Source organism: Cervus canadensis, chromosome 12 (assembly GCF_019320065.1).
Source record: "Cervus canadensis isolate Bull #8, Minnesota chromosome 12, ASM1932006v1, whole genome shotgun sequence".
Taxonomy (NCBI): domain Eukaryota; kingdom Metazoa; phylum Chordata; class Mammalia; order Artiodactyla; family Cervidae; genus Cervus; species Cervus canadensis.
In genome coordinates, this window is record NC_057397.1 from 9,394,139 (window position 1) to 9,401,661 (window position 7,523).

Sequence of the window (7,523 nt, forward strand, 5' to 3'; positions counted from 1 at the left end):
GAATCTGGTGAATCTAGAGGCTGAGTCCAGCATCCTATCTGTGCCTCAGTGGCTGAAAGAGAGGCATCCAGGCTTCCCATGTCCCAGCAAAGAGGGTTTTGACCACACAATTACACTTCTCCCTGAAGGCTGGCAGCACCTCACGCACATGCACAAGGAAAACCCTGACACTGACCACACCATGCTCAAGGGTGCTGTGCTGGGAGGATGTGCAGGGATCACTGGTAGCAAAGTCTCAAGCAACAGAGATGGCCACTGGCCTCAGCACCTCCATCCCTGGAACCCTTTGGGTGCACCTGCAGCTTCTCATACTGGGTGGAGGCTCCAGGTGGCCCTCGTCACAGGTCTGGAGCTCAGGGGTACAACATTCACGGCCCTCCTCCTTCCAGCACCTGCCACACGGCCATTACCTTGAATCCTCCCTTTCAGGCCTCACCCCTCAGGCCTCCTTCCCCTGAGATCTGGGACAGCAGCCAGCACTGAAGCCCAGATCTGCCTGGAAAGTGAGTGCTCACACCCCGCAGGAAACAGGGCAGCACGCCTCACCCAACACAAGCCCCTGCAACCCTGACCAAAATGCCTCACAGCAGATACCATCAGGTTGAAGACACAGTTGTGGGCAGGACTGACCTGGTCTCTGCTGAGGTGGTGCACCTGGCTGGGGCTTGCCTAGTCACCATGGAAGTGAAAGGTTGTTGCTGAACGATAAGACGCCGGGATTCTTGGCCTCCGGAGGAGATGAATTCAATCTGGAGCCAGAGACAAGGCTGGATCGCTCAGAGCTTTTGTGTAATAAAGTTTTATTAAAGTATAAAGGAGATAGAGAAAGCTTCTGACATAGGCATCAGAAGGGGGCAAAAGAGTACCCGCCTCCTAGTCTTTAGCCGTAAGTTATATAGTCACTCACAGTCTGTTAATGAAAAGAAAGGAATGTCTTAGAATTTAGAATGGCACCAGATAATTTATCCCTGGCCATAAAATGATTGACTTGAATCTTGTAGAAGGGCAGATTACCAACAAATAGTTTTGTTTACATAGATTAGGGAACAATATCTGAGTAAGTAGGTTAGGCTCTTTGGTGGAACCAACTTGAAGATAGAGTCTGGGGTACATTAACATAGCTTAAGACAACACTTCCATAAGAAAAAGAAATGTATTGGTTTGAGAGTAGTTAGCTTCAGGTGAAACCAGGTGTCATGGCAACACAGCATTTTAAAAGAAACTTCCTTTTAAATTTGTATAGAGAAGAAAAAAATATATCACTGGTTTGTGTCCTTCTGCCGCTTAAGAGAGATAAAAATGTCTGGCACTTGCAGCCTATTTCCTCCATTTGGAGACCCCTGGCCTTCCTGCCTGTTACCCTCTCAGAAGATTCCAGAAGGACCCAGGCTGATCTCTGTGGCAGGAGGGAAAGACACTCATGAATCAGCAGCCCTCCACTGGGGGAGGAGTGAACCCTAATCACAGGGAGCCAGGTGAGCACAAGGGGCCCTGGTGTTCCAGAACAGTCCAGACCAGGCACTGGCCTTGGTCCAGATGGACAGGGTGTCCTCACAGTTCCCCACAAAGTGACCTCCCCATCTTGGGACGCAGAAGTGCCTGTCCTCACTGAGGCACTGGCAGGGCATGGCAGATGAGGCGACTTGGACACCCTCTGGGGACCTCAGCCTTGTGGCCACCACTCTGTCTGCCTTGGAGTAGGTTTCAAGGAGGGCCAATGCACCCTTTTAGAGACCGGTGACCTGACGCCCACCTGGCTTTGATATGGAGCTCAGAATCCAGTGCAGCCAAGAGACTCAAAACTACTAAGAAAGAAATGTGCCTCTCATCGCCCCCTGCCCCACCCCACCACCACCTCCTGCAAAGCATGTGATGCTAGTGGCTCCCCTAGCCAAAGGATATCTTCTGACCTACTTCCTGATAAACAAATAGCATGTGCTGTGTGCCACAGACACCTCTGAGCACTTTGCAGACCCTGACTCCTGTCTTCCCTTCAACCCCACTGCTCTCCACTTGATGGGAGCAGCTGGGGCCTGCAGTCATGCAACTTGCCAGGGCTGCACAGGCAGTAATCAATCATATTTCTCTTCACTTGTAGTGACAAATCTGAACATAAAATAAAGAAATCTATTTCATCTACAAGAGTGTCAAAAAGAGTGAAACAGGGAGGAATTAGTTAAGCAACAGATGTTGAAAATCTGTACTTAGAAAACCACAAAGGGCCACTGAAGAAATGAAAGGAGATATTTATAGAGTTTTAAAGCATTCTGCATCCATGGATCAGAAGAGGTAGATCACTACAATGACAATATTCCTCGTGTCAGTCTCTAGATTTGATGTAATCTCTATGAAATTCCGGCTGCTTCTTTGTAAAAAGTGCCAAGTTGATTCTAAAATTCACATGGAAAGGCAGGAACCTAGATAGTCAGTGTATTCTTTTAAAAAACGACATGGTAGAAGGTCTCATGTTTGTCGATTTCTTTTTTTTTTCCCCTAAGCTTACTGCAAAGCTTTATTGTTCAAGACAGGATGGTACTGGCACAAGGACAGACAGATAAACCAATGGACTGAGAGTCCAGAAATGAAATGATACATCTGTGGTCACTTGATTTTTTACAAAGGTGCCAAGACCCTCCAAAATGGAGCATTTATTTTTCAAGGAATGTTGTTTAGACAACTTTATAGCCACTTGGGAAAAAATGAAATTGGGCCTTTACCTCACCCAGACCATATGCAAAAACCAACTCAAATGCCCCAGAGATTTAATCATAAGCATTAAAACTGTAAAAAACCTTAGAAGAATACATAAAAATTATTCTTCATAATCTTGGATTTGGCAAAAGATCCTTAAACATCACAGCAAGGGCATGAGCGCCTAAAGAAAAACTCGATAATTTGGATTTCATCGAAATTAATAAAGTTCGGTCTTCGGAGGACACTTCCAAGAGAGTGAAAAGACAATCCACATAATAGGAGGAAGTGTTTGCAAATCATATGTCTGATTAGATGCTTGCTTTCCAAATATATAAAGCATGCTCATGCTAGAAAACATAAAGCTCTTAGAGGAAAACATAGGCTGTATACACTTTGATATACATCACTGCAAGATCCTGTTTGACTCACCTCCTGAAAGTGAAAGTGAAGTCGCTCAGTCGTGTCTGACTCTTTGCAACCCCATGGACTGTAGCCTACCAGGATCCTCAGTCCATGGGATTAACTCACCTCCTAGATCAATGAAAATAGAAACAAAAGTAAACAAATGGATCTTCATTAAACTTAAAAGGTTTTTCACAGAGGAAAAAATAAGCAAGATCAGAAGACAGCCCTCAGGATGGGAGAAAATAATTGCAAATAAAACAATTGACAAAGGATTAATCTCCTAAATATAAAAGTAGCTCATACAAGAAAAACAAACAACCCAATCAAACAAATGGGTGGAAGACCGAAATAGACATTTCTCCAAAGAAAACATACAGATGGCCAACAAACACATGAAAAGATGCTCAACATCACTCATTATTCAGTTCAGTTCAGTTCAGTTCAGTCACTCAGTCGTGTCCGACTCTTTGCGACCCCATGAATCACACCATGCCAGGCCTCCCTGTCCATCACCAACTCCCGGAGCTTACACAAACTCATGTCCATCAAGTCGGTGATGCCATCCAGCCATCTCACCCTCTGTCGTCCCCTTCTCCTCCTGCCCCCAATCTCTCCCAGCATCAGGGTCTTTTCCAATGAGTCAACTCTTCACATGAGGTGGCCAAAGTATTGGAGTTTCAGCTTCAGCATCAGTCCTTCCAATGAGCACCCAGGACTTATCTCCTTTAGGATGGACTGGTTGGATCTTCTTGCAGTCCAAGGGACTCTCAAGAGTCTTCTCCAACACCACAGATCAAAAGCATCAATTTTTCGGCGCTCAGCTTTCTTCACAGTCCAGCTCTCACATCCATACATGACCACTGGAAAAACCCTAGCCTTGACTAGACGAACCTTTGTTGGCAAAGTAATGTCTCAGCTTTTTAATATGCTATCTAGGCTGGTCATAACTTTCCTTCCAAGGAGTAAGCATCTTTTAATTTCATGACTGCAATTATTATTAGAGAAATGCAAATCAAAACTACAAAGAGGTCAAAATCTCACATGGGTCAAAATAGCCATGATTAAAAAATCTACAAACAAAAATGCTAGAGAGGGTGTGGAGAAAATGGAACCCTCTTGCACTGTTGGTGGGAATGTAAATTGATACAGCCACTATGGAGAACAATACAGAGATTCTTTTAAAAATTAGGAAAAGAACTACTGTATGAACCAACAATCCCACCACTGGGCATATACCCTGAGAAAACCATAACTGAGAGAGAGACACATATACCCAAAAGTTCATTGCAGCACTTTTTATAATAGCTAGAACATGGAAGCAACTTAGATGTCCATCAACAGATGAATGAATACAGAAATTGTGGTACATATATACAATGGAATATTACTCATCTATAAAAAGGATACATTTGAGTCAGTCCTAATGAGTTGGATGAACCTAGAACCTATTGTACAGAGTGAGGTAAGTCAGAAAGAGAAAGATAAATATTGTATATTAACATATGTGTATGGAATCTAGAAAGATGGCACTGATGAACCTATTTGCAGGGCAGCAATGGAGACTCAGACATAGAGAACAGACTGGTGGACACAGTGTGGGAAGGAGAGGGTGGGACAAATTGAGAGCAGCATGGAAACATATACATTACTATGTGTAAAATAGACAGCCAGTGGGAATTTGCTGTGTGACACAGGGAGCTCAACCCAGTGCTCGGTGACAACCTAGAGGGGTGGGACGGGATGGGACATGGGAGGGAGGTTCAAGAGGGATGAGACATATGTCTACCTGTGACCGATTCATGTTGATGTGTAGCAGAAACCAACACAATATTGTAATCAACCTCCAACAAAAAAAAAAAGTTTAAAAAAAGAATGCTCAAACCTCGATCATAAAAAGACAACAATTTTTAATTGGGCAAAGCATTTGAACGGATATGTCTCCAAGGAAGATGCACTCACAGATGACCAACACACATGTGAAAACATGTGCCACTTCATGAGCCATCAGCAAAATTTAAATCAAACCACAATAATATGCCACTGCATACCCACTGGGAGGTCTAGAATCATAAAAAAAATCAGAAAATAACAAGTACTGCTGAGGATGTGGTGAAACCAGAGCCCTCATGCACTGCTGGTGGGGATGCAAAATGGTGAAGCCACTTTGGGAGCAGCCTGACAGTTTTTCCAAAGGTTAGAGAGTGATGGTAGGACCCACGACTTCACTACTAGGCATTTTCCCAGGAGAGGTAAAAACGTAGCTCCACATAAAGATATTTACGTAGATGCTGGCAGCAGTATTATTTGTAATGACCAAAGGTGAAAACAACCCAAAAGTCTATCAGCTGATGAATGGATAAACAAAATAAGGTATAATAACACAATGGAATATTATTAAGCAAGGAAAACGAAGTACTGAAACACATCACAACACAAATGAAGCTGGAAAACACTGTGGCAAGCTAAAAAAGCCAGGGTTATACGATTCCATTCGCAGAAAATGTTCAGAATAGGGGACAGAAAGTACACTCGTGGTTGCCTAGTGCTGGGAGTGGGGTGAGGCTGGGCAGTGTAGAGGGATAACCATGATTGGGTTTCGGGTTTCAGTTCAAGGTGAAGTCATTATTGGACTACGGTGATGGTTGACATAGCTGTGAATATAATAAAAATTACTGGCCTGTGCACATTAAATGAGTGAATCCCATGGTGTATAAATTAATATCTCAGTAAATTTATTTAGACACATAAATAAACAAGGTAACAACACATGTTACAACATGGAGGAACCTTGAAATAAGACACCAAGTGAAGAAGCCAGGCACAAAAGGCCAAATAATGTAGGAGACCTTTTCTTTGAAATAACCAGAGTGATGGGTGATTTTGTGTGTAAACTTACCTAAGCTATGGTGTTCAAATTCTTCGCCAAACACCAATCTAGATGTTGCTATGAAGAGATTTTTCAATGTGATGAGCTCTTTCATCAAGAGACTTTGAGTAAAGCCAATTATCCTCCATAAAGTGGGTGGGCCTCATCTAATCAGTTGAAACTCTAAAGAGTAAACACCAAGAATCTCCAAGGTAGAAGAAATTCTCCTTGGAAGACCACAGCACAGACTCCTGCCTGAGTTTCCAGGCTTCAGCCTTGTGGAATTTAGGCTCAAGGCTGCAATAGAGTTCTTTGCTGAATTTCTGCCAGCCTGCCCCACAGACTCTAAACCTGCCAGAACCTACAACTATAAGAACCAATTCCTGAAAATAGTTGTCTCCTTCAAAGGTCTTCTCTTTCTCTCTCCTGTCATCACTCTCTCCCTCCCTCCCTCCCTGCATCAGAAAGCCTGTAACTGGACATTTCTGCTTTCTGACTTTGCTTTTCTTCTCTATGGGTCTATTTTCCCACCCTGAGCCCAACACCACACTCTCTTAATAAGTGAGAAGACATAAATGTTCTTGTCAGTTGAGAGAGCAAGTCCTCCAGTGTTTTCCTTCTCATAGTAGATTTTATTTGCTACTCCTAGCCAATTGCATTTTGATAAACATTTAAACATTTAAAATCAACTTCATGCACACGCACAAACACCCAGACACACAACACACACACACACAAAATACACATGCGCGCCCACATACCCACAAGACCAGCTGAGATTCGGACTGAATTTCATTTAACTTCTAGATTAATCTTCACTCTGTTGGGAATCAGCATTCATAAACTTGGTGTATCCTTACTGTTTTAAGGATTTAACTTCAATAAAAAATGGTCCGTAGGTTGTCCAGAGGGATTCAGGATACTTTAGTCTCCTGATTTCATTGTGAGTCAGTCAGAGCTCACAGTGTTTTTCAGGTTTTAGGCATTTCATCAAGATTGTGACATTTATCACATTTATAACATTTGATTTTTCATCAAATAAATTATTTAATAAATTCAGTGAAAGAGCTAATCAATGCCTCCCATTCCATTTCTGATATCGGGTTTGAGAATATTATCTTTCTTCTTTGGTGGCTCTTTTCCTGATTAACATACTATGATTCCCTCCTATATAACCAACTTTGGCTTTCTGGGTTTACCTCCTGTTCACTTCTCCTCTCCTCTTTGTATTTCCTTCGTCATGTCTTTGGGTAGGTAAGCTAGTCTGACCTAACTTCCTGAATGGAGGCTGAGAAAATTTTCACCCTGTTCTTCTGCTAGATGCCTGTAACGTAATATATTTTCACTAAGCACCTTTTCCACTCCTTTCCCTGCACTTCTAACTTGTGGTAACCTCACATTCCTTAGACCTTACTGTTACCCAGTTTCTGCTGGGGCCTCTCTTCTGTGTAACTGGTTTAGGACTAGTTACTAAGAATGTGGAGATTTGCTGGTTCTCTCTCGAGTAGTGATTTCTCCCTCCGTTTCACTGTAACAGAGCAGGAACGCTAGTACTGTC